Raw genomic sequence first — 15,318 nt, forward strand, 5'->3', positions numbered from 1 at the left:
AACGCTGACATCTGTGCAGCCAGTGACCCCCAAAAGTGCTTAAGGGGGCCTTTTCTTTATGTAATAAGAAATAAAATATAAATATATAATATGAAAATGAACATTTCTACAATTGACTCCTCAGGTTGAAAACAAAAGCCCCAAGTTACACTAATAATGGACTGTCATTCTCACTCACTAAAGTCTAGTCAAATGTGAAACTGTTTTGAAAAGGCTGTTTTTTATATAAATCTTTCAATAATTCTTCAAAACAGATTTTAGCATCAGAATTTATCTTTGATGAAATGACTGACTGTTCAGAGCCATTTGACTCTGCAGGTAACAGCAGCTCGTGTTTGGGGCCATGTAAGTCTGTGGACAGTGAAACTAGGCTTTGTTGGAGCTGTCAGCCAGAGGAAGCTCTCTGTCCATGGGTTTGAATTGAGTGTTTTACTTATTGTAAAGATCCAGTCACAGATTTACAGATGAGATTTGATTACTGTGTTAGTCCTGATCCTGTTTTAGACTAAGCCTTGTTCCACTGTCCTTACATGGACTAGACCAGGAATAGACCAGAGCTAGACCAGGACTAGACTAGGACTAGACTAGGACTAGACCAGAACTAGACCAGGACTAGATCAGAACTAGACCAGGACTAGACCAGAACTAGACCAGGACTAGACCAGGACTAGACCAGGACTTGTTCTGTGCTTCTGCACTTTCACTCTTTAGGTCAAACTGGTTGAATCTGCAGAAACCAGCAACTGCAGCGTGAAGGGCAAAGGCCAACTGCTTTCACACCTGCAGCTCAGAGTCATCCAGGTTTAATGCTGGATTTCAGATGACATCACACCATTCTATAGGCCAGTCACAGTTAATATAGATGGGACAGCAGTTAAAACTGATACTGTTCATTTAGAACATTTTTGTTCTAATTCAGTCAGTTTTTTTAGTCTAGTCAACAGTGTTGTCACGATATTTCAAACTCGATTTTGATATTAAGGAATAGACTTGATACTAGATACAGATTCTGATACCACTATAATAATAAAAGCCCTTTTTCTTTAGACAATAGAATGTGATTTTCTTTTTTTTGTAACTTATATTTTATTATTTTCAAAAATACAACAATATAACAATGAACATTCGGTCAGCCGTCATTTAAATAAAAAAAAATTGTCCCAGTTTTCTTCATATTTTTCCTTTTGTAACCTTAAAACATATGTAAGTCTCTCCATGGCGTGAATTTCCTTGTGCCATTTGCGTGTAATGGCTTTTTTTGATGCTGCCAGTAATACCTTAATCAAGTAGTGGTCCTTTTTTGGGATATGCGCGTCAGTAGTCCGCCCAAAATACATCGTTATGCATGACCTTGATAGTGTGTACCCCAATATTTTCTCCATTTCTTTGCCCAAAGTTTCCCAAAATAGTGACACCTTGCTGCACTGCCAAAACACATGTGCATGTCCCACATTATACTCCCCACAATGTCTCCAACATGGTTGATCCACTGATAGAGATGCTTTTTTTTTATCTTTGGTGTGATGAAAAATCTGATGATGTTCTTCCAGCAAAAGATTCTCCAATTTGTTGAATTAGTTAAGGTTATCTGGTTTTGCCAAATTTTATACCAGTTATCATCACTTATTTCTTCTTTTATTTCTTTCACCCATTTATCCCTAATGTATAACGATGTATTTTTCCTGTTAACCCCCAAACCTTTATACCATTTAGATATAATTTTTGCACTCTTGTTCTTATATGCATCCCAAAGTGTCACAGTAATTATATTCAGTTCCCTCGGGAGGTCCGGTCTGATTTCTCTTTGGTAATAGTCTCTCACTTGCAGGTACATATAGAATTCCTGATGTTCTAAATCAAATCTATGCTTTATATTTTGAAAGCTTACCCCTTCCTTAATGAATGTTCCTATAATATTCAATCCTTTATTTGCCCACTCTTTAAATTTGGTATTCATAATTCCTGGTTTAAAATTTGTATCATATGCTAGCCAACTTAAAAGTTTAATCTCTTTCTCTATTTTGAATCTTTTTACAATTCTGAACCAGACATCCAGAGTGAACTTGACCACACAGTCTAACTTTGTTACATTTTCTTTAAACAGTCTTTTGTTTGCAATCATTGCTTGTACATGGCAAACATTATTCACCTCAATTTGTTTCCACTTGGCCGTGCATTCAGAGTCACACCAGCAACTCAAAGATTTGAGCTGGGCTGCATAGAAATACTCTTCTAGATTTGGCAGGGCCAATCCACCTTCATTTTTTGGTAATTGAAGTGTTGAAAATTTAATTCTTGGTTTGGCTCCATTCCATATGAATCTTGAGATTTTTTTGTTCCACTCCACAAATTGATTAGCTGGTATTGACACTGGCAGGGACTGGAAAAGATACAAAATTCTCGGTAGGACATTCATCTTAATTGTCTTGATTCTGGCATGTAGATCTAACAATAAAACCTCCCATCTTTCCATGTCTTTGTATATTTGTTGGTTCAAAGGTTTATAGTTGGTCTCATATAATGTGTTAAAGTTATTTGTAATCTTTATTCCTAAGTAGTCTATTGATTTTTTATTCCACTTGAAATTATATTGCTGCGATATTTTTAATGGAGGGTTACAGTTTAAGAGGAGAACCTGCGTTTTCTCAATATTCAGTTTATAACCCGATAGATAGCCAAAATAATTTAATAAGTCCTTTAATTTAGGTAAACATGCATCCGGTTGTTTTAAGTAAATTAGGACATCGTCAGCAAATAGCCCCACCTTATGCTTTATATCCTTAATTTTAACACCTATTATTCCCTCTTCCTGCCTTATAGCTTGTGCCAATGGTTCAATAAATATTGCAAAGAGGGTTGGTGACAAGCTGCACCCCTGTCTCGCAGTTTGTGAGACTGCCATTTATCTTTAGTCTCGCTTTTGGATCTTGGTACAGTGTCCTGACACAATTGATTGACTGTGTATTAAGGCCAAATCTTTCCAAACAACAATACAAAAATCTCCAGCCAACGCAGTCAAAAGCCTTTTCGGCATCCAGACTCAAAATAAGTGCGCTTTCGTTTGTTTTTTGTGCTTGTTCGATTATATGTAAAGTCCTCCTTATATTGTCTTGGGTTTGTCGTCCTCTAATAAAACCTGCCTGATCCTCATCTATCATATCGGAAAGAAATGTTTGGAATCTATTAGATATAATTGACGTATATATTTTGTAGTCACAATTTAATATTGATATTGGTCTATAACTTTCACAATATTCTTTGTTCTTGCCCTCTTTATGGATAATCATAATTATTGCTTCTCTCCACGAGGGAGGTAAAACTCCATTTTTCAGAGTATGGTTAAACGATGATAATAATAGTGGGTTCAACTCTTCTTTGAAGGTCCTGTACCATTCCACTGGGAACCCATCCGTTCCAGGGGTCTTGTTGGACTTCATTCATTTTATTGTACTTTCTAGTTCTTTTTCTGTGATAGGCGAACATAATATTGCATTTTGGGACACTCCTATATTTGGTAAATCTAATGAGTTTAAAAAAGCTCTAATTGTCTCATCATCTGCTGATTTAGGTTGGGAATAAAGTTTAGAATAATATTTTTCAAATGTTTTTTCAATTTCTTCTGGTTTGTAAACTAAGTTTTCCGTTATCGGCTCTCTTATTTTGTAGATCGTGTTCGATTGTTGTTTATTTCTCAAACGTCTAGCAAGTGATTTTGTTAATTTTGATCCTCCTTCATAATATGTTTGTTTCAGAAACCTAATATTTTTTTCCACTTCTTCTGTTAATATCTTATCAATTTTTCCCCTTGTTTCTTTAATCTTATCTAGTATTTCTGGATTGTTATATTTCTTATGTAATTTTTCAAGTTTTTGTAATTCCTCTGTGGCAGTCTGGTAGTCTAACATTTTCCTTTTTTTATATATGCTGCATGTGATATCAGTTTGCCTCTCATTACAGCTTTCATGGCATCCCACACCATTGTGGGATCTGTTTCACTATTACAGTTTTCTTTTTTATAATTACTGATTTCAGTCTTTAGCTTTTCCCTTAATTGTTTATTGTTAAGCATTCCAACATTGAGTCTCCAGTTTGTATTTTTAATTTTCCTACTAAGGTCCGATGTTAGATTCAATGCACAGTGATCTGACAAATCAGCTGCTCTTATCTTACATTCTAATATTCTAAACCTGTCTTCTTTGTTCATAAAAATGTAGTCTATTCTTGTATAAGTTAAGTGTGGAGCTGAGTAGAATGTGTAGTCCCTTTCTAATGGATGACATTCTCGCCAGACATCTATAATCCCCAATTCATTTAATGTTGTATTGATATATCGTGACAAATATGTTTTACTGTTTTTCTTAACTTTACTTGAGTCTAAAGTATGATTCAAGACAATGTTCCAATCTCCACAGCATATTAATGTTCCTTCTGTTTCCATAGCCACTATGTCAAATACAGATTTATAAAAGGATTTATCAGATTCAAGAGGAGCATAAACATTCAACAATGTAACCATATATTCTTCTAGTTTCCCCTTAACTAATATAAATCTACCTTCACTGTCTTTTATTTCTTTCAGGCCCTCAAATTTTATATTGTTATGTATTAAGATTGCTACTCCACGTTTACTACCTCCTTTAAATGAACTATAAAATAGATTTCTATAACCTAGTTTACTTATTTTTTGATGCTCCGTATCAGACAGATGAGTTTCTTGTAGGTAAATGATCTCTGCCTTTTCCTTCTTTAACTTTTTAAGAACCTTGCTCCTTTTAATAGGATTGTTTAAGCCATTCACGTTCAGAGAGACAATCTTCACTTTACTGGTACACATCTTTAACCAAGGAAAAAAAATACTGACAGTGTGACCGTAACAACCCAGTGAACCTTATGAACTCTAACTAAAATATTAAAGAACAGTACCCCCTGGTAAAAGTCTGGGCCTATGGGTGACCCTAGTGTCCTGTTGGTAGGGGAGAGGTAAAGCCTCCCACAAAAGAAGGGCCCCTCTGTAGATGTAAGTGTTGACTCAGAAAGTCTAACTTCCATTCTACTATGTCCAACTACTTTCAATTTCCTCTTGCCAGTATCATTATTTTTTTCGTGGGACGTTTTTTTTTTTTTTTTTTTATAAAGAGAAGCATACTGCCGGATTTCCACATGCTTGTCTAATTTAGTAGTGTTTATATTGGTAAACTTTTTATTTATTCTTTACTATTTAAATGTATTTATTTGTTTTCCTCCTAGCAGTTACCTCCCGTGATACTCTTATGTTTTATCTCCGAAACTCCTGTAGTCTCTCCCTCGCTCTCCGTCCTGGAGATCTGCTCCGTGTATCCCGTGTGTGCCTGCGTTCCCATGACCAGGCTTGTTGAATCCTCCGCTGCACCTCGTCTTCTCTCTCTTTAGACCCAGTCGTTACATCAAAACTCCGTTTCTTCATTTCTTCCGCTGCATCACGTGATTTCTATATGTTCTGGTCCCGTCCGTCCAGTGAATTCTTATCTTTGTCTTAGGTGTCTGAAATCTGACCCCGTTTTCTTTTAGCGCTTTCTTTATGCCTCCATAAGCTTTTCGTTTTTGAACCACATCTTGGGCATAATCGCGATCAAAGTATATAGGTTTTCCATCTATTTTCAAACGCTTCTACCAGGCTTTCTTGAGTATCAATTCTTTCGTGTCAAACTGGAGAAAGTTCACAATCATAGACCGTGGTGTCGCTCCATGTGTCGGTCTTTCACCCAAAGCCCTGTGTGCGCGTTGAATCTTGAGCTGGGTCTCCGCGGGTAAATCCAACTCTCTCCGCAGTAGCTCCTCCACATAGCGGGGGGGTGAGTCTCCCTCCGCGCCCTCTGGTACTCCAAAAATGCGCACGTTGTTTCGCCTTGACCTTCCCTCCAAATCCGTTAGTTTGTCTTTTAACATCTTTTGTTCCTTAAGAAGCATTAGCAAGATTTCTTTAACTTCTAGATTCCACTCCTCGACCTCATGAACGCGCGCCTGCGCGTCCTTTATAGCCGCTTTCTGCTCCTGTAACTCTTTATCATTGTCGGAAAGTTTCTTGTTTATTTCAGCTCTAAATGCGTCAAATTCTTTTCTGATATCAGCTTTCACTTCTTCTTTAAACGACGCAAATCTGTTTCTTATTTCCTGCTTTAAATCTTCCAATATTGTTACCAGGCCTGGTAGCATCTCCTGCCACGCTGGGGCGTTAGCCGCTCGCGTGTTAGCTTCGGTGCACGCCACATTTTCTTCTCTTTCAACATCTTGTTCCATTGCTTTGTTTCGGAGACTTTTAGTACGACATCCTTCTTTTTTGTTTCCCCCATCCATTCCACCATTTATTTGTTGAATTCAGTTGTCTTAGTTGCTGAGGGGGTGTAATTTGCTATGTACTGGCAAGAGAGCAGAATTAGGCTGCCATCTCTCTCGGCGCTGACCCGGAAGTCCTCTCTAGAAGAATGTGATTTTCCACAGTAAATGATGGTACTTTCTTTTCTATTCCCATGTGTCCTTATATCTGTGTAATTCCTCAGTGGTCCAAGTAGTTTCCATAGTGGTCCATGGGTGTATACTAGGCTATGTGTCTTATATTTGTTCTGATACAGCTCAACATCATTCTAAAGATATTCAGGAAAGGTTTATTTTTGTCCTGTGAAGGGGACTTTTTTAGTATCAATACCTGCTAAAATGAGTATCTAATTTTGATACTAGTTTTAGCATCGATTAATATTTGATTTGGATACTTTTGACGACCTGACTCCAACTTTGACCCCCAGTTATTTTAGTATCTTATCTTTACATGTTAAAATATGAGGCAAAGGAGCAAATGATGGCAGAATGTGAGGCAGAGGGGCTGCCTCACATCTTGAACAAAATGTGTTTGTCATAAATCATTGAAATTTGGTACACATTCTACACATCATAATGAACAAGAAAGCAAATGAAGACATGCCTGTATCTCCAACCCTGCAGGTGGGACATTGTCAGAAAATGTCTCATTGGAACGAATGGAGTAGTAACATATAAAAACAGATTTTGGTGGGAGGGGTGATGTAAGTGGGAAAAAGAGGCAACATCTTCATGGTGATGTATACCCTGTGGTTGCATGGAGTGGCAAAGGCCTTTATCACCCCGTGCAGCTTTATCATCATTGTAACAGATATGGTGTTTAGGGCATTTTGAGAGACCCCACCTTATGTTTAAATCGGAGATACATTGTTCTCCTCTCAGAGGCCTTGGCCCTGTTATAACCCTGTGTGTGGCCTCAGGCGTGTCTCTAATGAGCTCTGGGACCTGTCCTATTTTTTTTTTTTTTAATTATGGCCCCATCCCAGAGGAGAAAGAAAGAGAGAGACAGCAAGAGAGAGAATCCACAAAGCTCCTGTCGTCTCACCTGTCTTTTTTTCCTCCTGGATGCAGCATCTCAATAAAACAGGTATGATTCATAGATTTACACTTACAGTTTGACAAGATTTGTCAGGGATTAAATGTTGTTGTTGTTGTTGTTGTTGTTGTTGTTGCTGTTAATATTGTAACATATATAATACATGTGTAACATGTACATGTTCTATCTATGTGTTTAGTTTGATTTAACTCACAGGGACAATACAAATAAAAAGATGCAGCTAACTAGAAGAGGGGTTATACTGCAGTCCTTGGATAGGCTGATATAAATATTATCGATAGAGTACTTACTTGTTTGATTAATGGACAGACATGATACAACATGAATGTAAACACACCAGATTATAGCCAAAGGTTCATGTCCATCTGTTGCCCAAAGAGCTGGGGTCACAAAGGGCTGGGCACACAAAAGGGTCAAATAATAAAATAAATACATTTCATATATACAAGAACATGCACAATTCACTCTTCTTATCTCTATAATTTCACAGTCAGTTTGGCCACACATTCAATGACATCTACATCGTGTACCCACCCCCTTCATATTCAGCCCATGCATGCAAATATGTCTCCAAAGAAAATCTATTAAAATCACAGTGCCACTATAAATGGGTGCATGTTTGGTTTGACCATAACCAGTTTTTCATTTAAGTGTACATAAGACATCTTCTCAGAGTTGACTATCATAGCTATCTATTCCATAGATTCCACCTTGGACAGATACTACCTTCCGACCTAAGGTCTGTGGGGTATACACAGGGTATACACAGGTCACCTCTGGTGGGGTGTTGCATGGTCCTTTCTGAATTGTCTTTATATTTAATGCACTCCTTTAATGTGTTGGTGACTGCTGACGTCATTTCCGGGTGAGTGCATTCTGTTTTGCGAGTTGTATATCTAGCATATCTAGCATCTCTCTTCTGAAATTGTTAATCCACGAATCTTTACAATTTTAAAAAGCAGTTTCTAACATCTACACTAGTGCCTGAGTACTTCGCTAAACCACCGAAGTTTCATTCAGTACCTATTGCTCCACACTTCGTGGATTAGGCCCCTCTATCTCTCGGTTCAGCCTGAACTAGCCTAGCCGACTAGCATCATGGCTAAACCTTCCTCCTCTTCTCTCGCTTTTCCCTGCCCTGGTTGCCATATGTGGAGTGATGACCCTGGCTTATTTGACGATGATAGGGACAGTTGCGTTAAGTGTAGTGTAGTGGCAGTCCTGCAGGCCAGGGTCTCAGAGTTAGAAACGCGGATCCGCTCATTGGAGGCTCTGACCCCGAGTTACAGTCAGGTAGCAGCAGTAGGGACCGCGGACCGCAGTAGCTTTAGCGTAACTAGTGAGACTAGCCCCCCAGCGCAACCCGTGCAGCCGGGATCAGACCAGGACAGGTTTGTGACAGTTAGAAGAAAGCGTAGGACAGGCCAGGGACACAGGGCTGAGAATAGGACTGTAGCAGACCAGGGACACAGGGTTGAGAGTAGAGAGCTCCCCGTCCAGAACAGGTTTGCTCCCCTGAGCTGGACCCGGGACACTTTAGTCATAGGGAGCTCCATAGTCAGGGACGTGGAACTGCCTGCAGCTTCCACGTGGCGTTACCCTGGAGCCAGACTGGGTGACATCGAGGGGAATCTTAGGCTTTTAAAGAAAAGTAAGAATAGGTACCGCCGGATCGTTATACACGCGGGGGTAACGATACTCGGCGCGGTCAGTCAGAGGTGGTTAAGTTACAGATAGCTGCAGTCTGTGAATTGGCTAAGTCGATGTCGGAGTCCGTGTACTTCTCTGGCCCCCTCCCAACCTATACCAATTGTGAAATGTACAGCCGCTTTTCAGCAGTCAACCAGTGGTTGACCAATTGGTGCCCGCAGAATGGTGTCGTCTTCATAGATAATTGGAGGGCATTTGAGGGGAAGCCTAGGCTTATACGTAGAGACGGCATCCATCCCACGCAGGCCGGCTCCGCCCTGTTAGCTCAGAATATGATTGCTAGTCTAGATTGACCAGGTAAGACTAGCACGCAGAATAGCTCAGGGAAGCACAGTGATAGTGACGTTAGGGAGCAGTTTAGACCAGTGAAGCACAGCTTAGTCAGAGGGAACAGCTCCAAACAGACAGAGACTGTGTGTGCCCCACGTACAAAAAGCACAAATAAAACACCTCTAAACTATGACAAGGAAGCTGTCAGATCTCATAACTTAATAAAAATAAATAAATGTGCCGCAAATAAACAAAATGATAAGTGTGTAAAATGTGGACTGCTAAACATCAGGTCTCTTTCCTCCAAATCTCTTTTAATAAATGAACTAATTGGTGACCTTAATATTGATCTGTTAGCCCTAACTGAAACATGGCTTCGGGAAAATGACTATGTTAGACTAAACGAATCTACACCATCAAGTCACATGAACTTTCAGAGTGCCCGGAGCACAGGTCGAGGTGGTGGTGTGGCCGTCATCTCTCATTCCAGTCTAATTCTCAGCCCCAAACCTAACTATACTTACCTCTTGAAAGCCTCGCACTCTCCATTACGTGCCCCAATTGGAAAAACCAAAAAGCTGTTATATTTATAATAATTTATCGACCTCCTGGTCCATATGCCGACTTCCTGACAGAGTTTTCTGATTTCATTTCAAGTTTAGTCTTGAATTGGGAAAGGATTGTTATAGTTGGAGATTTCAACATACATGTTGATAATGGCAGTGATTGCCTCAGTAATGCTTTTGGCGCACTCCTGGATGGGATCGGTTTCACACAGAGTGTGAATAAGCCGACTCACTGTCACAATCACACTCTAGATCTCGTTCTAACCTACGGTATTGAGATTAATGATCTAATTGTCCTTCCTCAAAACCCTATACTCTCTGACCATTTCTTAATTACCTTTCAATTTATACTAAAAGACTATCCAGTCCCACAGAAAAAAACTATAATGAAAAGAACATTATCAGATAAATCGGTTACAGAGTTTAAAGAAATTATTGAGCCATTACTGAAAGATATGTCATGTGACAATGACAATAATTTTAATCCAATTGTCACTGATCAATTGGTTGACAGAACAATGCTCACTTTAAAATCTGCTCTCGATGTTGTAGCTCCGCTAAAACAGAAAAGCATTAAACCAAGACCTCCGGCTCCATGGTACACGTTACAGCTCAGGACACTCAAACAACATGTAAGACGCACAGAGAAGCTTTGGCGCCGCTCGCGCTCTGAGCAGTCTCTGAAGGCATGGAAGCTCTGCCTGCTCACTTATAAGGCCGCTCTGCGGAAAGCCCGAACTAGATACTATTCAAATCTAATAGATGTAAACAAAAATAACCCCAGATTTCTGTTCAGCACTGTAGCCAGACTGACAAACTCCCACACTGCTAATGAGTCTCTTATCCCCTCGAACATTAGTTGTGATGACTTTCTTCAATTCTTCGATTACAAAATTACAACCATTAGAGACAAAATCAACAAAGCTACTCCTAAAATCAGATCTGAGCTAATCCAGTCTGTAATACCAATATCCCACATGGATCCTCTAATAATATTAGATAAATTTACTCCTGTTGATGAGGTGGAGATTACCTCAGCCATCATGTCGTCCAAACCATCAACCTGTATGCTCGACCCTATTCCAATCAGACTCCTCAAAGAAGCCCTCCCCCTAATAATAGATTCCATCCATAACATAATAAATATGTCATTAGAAAATGGCTACGTTCCTCAGTCCTTTAAGTATGCTGTGATTAAACCCCTTTTGAAAAAACCTAACCTAAATCCTGATGAACTAGTCAACTATAGACCTATCTCTAATCTTCCCTTCCTCTCAAAAATTCTAGAACGAGTGGTGGTGAAACAGCTCTGCCGCCACCTGCAGGACAATAATATATTTGAAAAATTTCAATCTGGATTCAGAGCTCACCACAGCATAGAGACTGCACTGCTTAAAGTAACAAATTATTTACTACTAGCTGCTGATAACGGGCTGGCTTCAGTCCTGGTCCTACTGGACGTCAGTGCAGCGTTTGACACCATTGATCACAACATTCTACTACAGAGGTTAGAATGTGACATTGGAATCAGAGGGACCGCCCTCAAATGGTTTAAATCCTATCTATCAGATAGGTACCAGTTTGTTAGTATAAACCAGAGCACCTCTCCCTGTTCTAAAGTAGCCTGTGGTGTTCCACAAGGATCTGTGCTTGGTCCAATCCTATTTACTCTGTATATGTTGCCATTGGGTAACATTATCAGAAAACATGGCATTAATTTTCACTGCTATGCTGATGACACTCAGCTGTACTTATCAATGAAACCAAATCAGACTGATCAAATAGATAAACTCAGTGTCTGTGTGAAGGACATCAAAACCTGGATGACCTTGAATTACCTGCTCTTAAATCCTGAAAAAACAGAGGTCATTGTCGTTGGTCCCAAAGGTCAAAGAGATTCTCTGTCGGACCAGATAATCTCACTCGACAATGTGAGTATAGCTTCTAGCCCTACTGTAAAAAATCTTGGAGTCCTATTTGATCAAAATCTCTCATTCACAGCCCATATAAACCTAGCTTGTAAAACCGCATACTTTCACCTGCGAAATATAACTAAAATTAGAAATATTTTACCTAAAAACGATGCTGAAAAACTCATCCATGCATTTGTTACTTCCAGACTTGATTACTGTAATTCTCTGCTCGCCGCCTGCCCCAAAAGTACTATAAGGAGCCTCCAGTTGGTCCAAAATGCAGCGGCCAGAGTCCTAACAGGAACTAAAAGAAGAGACAGGACTATTAGTGGTTCCTAGAGTGTCCAAAAGTACAGTGGGAGGGAGAGCATTCCGTTACCAAGCTCCTGTACTATGGAATCAACTCCCTGCTGATGTTAAACAGGCCCCCACAGTCTCTGTATTTAAGACCAGGCTTAAAACCTTCCTCTTCGGTATAGACCAGGTTACATAATGAGGGAGTTAGGGACATTAAAACCTGGAATAAGACAGGCTGCAGTAGGAGATAACTAGCTGGGGGAAGTATGGCATCCTGAGCACTATCCTCTGCTTTGTCCTATTTTCTCATCAGCAATGCTATTCACATGTTGTCCCCTGTCCCACTCCCCCTGTGGAGTGTATCTCTTTCAGATGCCCCGATGACAGCTGGACCCTCCCCTCCTCCCCGCCTGGCCCTCCTCCTCTCCCGGCTCTCCTCCTCCTCGTCTGGTTTTCCTCCTCCTCGCCTGGCCGATTTTTCTTGTTTTGTCTGATTTTTCCTGTTGTTTTGTTTTTGTGTGTATATCACGGTGGCTGAGTGGCTCATGCCTCACAGCAGAGGGTTTGGTTCGATCCCCGGGTCGCCCAGGCCTTTCTGTGTGGAGTTTTGCATGTTTCTCCCCGTGCCTGGATGGGTTTCCTCCGGGTATGATGGCGACGCTGACGGTGGGGGTGATGAAGATGATGAAGACGAAGAAGAAGATAATGGTGAAGAAGATGAAGTACAAGTAGAAGAAGAAGAAGTAGTACAAATGTTCTCAAAACACGAGGACATTGCGTGGAACTCGAAGCCGCCTCCGCGGACGTCGCTCAGGGGCCCTCAGTTGATCGCGGCCTCAGAACGAGTCCCGCGAGGCGGACTGACCGCCGCGGCCCGCGAGGCCTCCAGGGACGTGTTATCCACTTTCTTGGCATACTTCCCCCCCGAGCTAGAGGATATAGTGATCGAGATGACCAACCTGGAAGGGGTCAGGAGGACGACACGGAGGCGGCGGCGGCGAGATGGAGAGGAGGAGGAGGACGAAGAAGAAGGCGGTGGCGGAGGAGGAGGAGCAGAGCCGGAGGAGAGAAGCCCGTGGAAGCCCGTGGATCGCACCGAGTTACGCGCCTACGTGGGGCTGCTGATCCTGGCCGGAGTCTACAGGTCGAGAGGCGAGGCCTGCGAGAGCCTCTGGGACCCGGAGAGCGGGCGCGGCGTATTCCGCGCCACCATGCCTCTGAAGACCTTCAGATCCTACTCCAGCGTCTTGCGCTTCGACGATCGCGAGACCAGAGAGGCGAGACGCGCAGCGTCGCCTTCTTCTTCTTCCGGAGACAAACTGGCACCCGTCAGGAAACTGTGGGACGCTTGGTGCGAGCGGCTGCCGCTCCTGTACGATCCCGGACCGGAGGTCACCGTGGACGAGAGGCTGGTTCCCTTTAAAGGTAGTAAAGAAGGAAAAAAGAAAAGAAAAAAAGAACGAAAGAAAGAATCAATCAATCAATAAATAAATCAATCAATTAAAAAAAAAGGAGGGAGAGCGTGAGGAGGAGGAGGAAAGGCACCTGTCTCTCTTCTCTCTATCTGAGACAGAAAGAGGAGACACACACACACACAGAGAGAGAGAGATTGTACCAAAGGATCAGTTTGCAACTTTCCACCCATAACAACAATAATAATAGTCATTTATTTATTTATTTTATTTTATTTTTTTTTTACACACACACAAAATATTCCAGGCCGTTGCGCCAGTACATGCCCTCCAAACCCACAAAATACGGCATCAAGCTGTGGGTCGCGTGTGACGCGCGGTCCAGTTACACGTGGAAAATGCAGGTGTACACCGGTAAAGCTCGGAAGGATGGCCCCGCGGAGAAGAACCTGGCCGCGCGGGTCGCGCTGGACCTCACCGAGGGACTGGGCCGCACCGTGACGTGCGACAACTTTTTCACCTCGTTCCAGCTCGCCCAGAGGCTGTTCTTCGAGAGGGGACTCACCCTATTGGGAACGCTGCGCGCCAACAGGACGGAGGTCCCACGCGAACTGGCCTACCCGCCTATTACCCGGGGGAACGGCAGACGGGTCGGGTTCTTCGTGTACGCGTTCGCCGCCGGGGAGGCCCCTCGGTCGCCCTTATCTCCTATATGGCCAAAAAGAACAGGAACGTGCTGATCCTCACCACGGCGCCGCAGCACCTGCTGCTCGGAGAGCCGGGAGAAGCGAGAGAGGGAGCTGGAGGAAGAGGAGCGGGAGGAGGAGGAGAGGGAGCAGGAGGAAGAGGAGGTGGACGAAGCCGAGAAAGAGACCGCTGTATCGGTGACGGCAACAAAGACCAACAACAACACAAACCTGCCGCTGTGCTCCATTACAATCGTACCAAGGGAGGAGTGGACAACCTGGATAAAGTCAGGGGTACGTACAGCTGCAGGAGAAAAACGTGCCGCTGGCCCATGGTCATGTTTCACAACATGATCGACGTGTCCGCGTACAACGCGTTCGTTCTCTGGAGAGAGCTGAATCCGACGTGGATGCCCGGCAAACGCAACAGACGCAGACTGTTCTTGGAGCAGCTGGGCAGGGCGCTCGTGGGCCCTAGCGTAATCAGGAGGAGTACGGGCAGAGGGGAGAGGGGCCGCGTCGGCGGTGGCGGAGGAGGAGCCCGGGACCGTGGCGATGGAGATGAGCAGGACAGAGATGAGGAGGAGGAGGAGGACGGAGAGGACGAACCCGGGACGTATCCCCGTCCAAAATCGCGACGCGCACCTGTTCTGGCGAAAAGGAAGAGGTGTCGAACGTGCCCCAGAAGCAAGGACATTAAAACCACAAACGTGTACCGAGGGTGCAGTGTGCACGTGTGTGGAAAGTGCGCTCTATCCTTCTGCCCCGCTTGCGCCCCGGTCTGAATTTATTTTATTTTATTTATTCATTTATTTTGATTTTTTTTTTTCTTTTTACATTTTATTATTATTATTTAATAATAATAATAAACCACTGCTCGCTGCTCAGGGGGTCTCTAGGACCCCCCACCACCACACCACCGCTCGCGGGGGTCTCTAGGACCCCCCCACACCGCCGCTCGCGGGGGTCTCCTGGACCCCCCCACCACACCACCGCTCGCGGGGGTCTCTAGGACCCCCCCCCACCACCGCTTGCCGCTCAGGGGGTCTCTAGGAC

This window comes from Periophthalmus magnuspinnatus, chromosome 7 (genome assembly GCF_009829125.3).
Source record: "Periophthalmus magnuspinnatus isolate fPerMag1 chromosome 7, fPerMag1.2.pri, whole genome shotgun sequence".
NCBI classification, from domain to species: domain Eukaryota; kingdom Metazoa; phylum Chordata; class Actinopteri; order Gobiiformes; family Gobiidae; genus Periophthalmus; species Periophthalmus magnuspinnatus.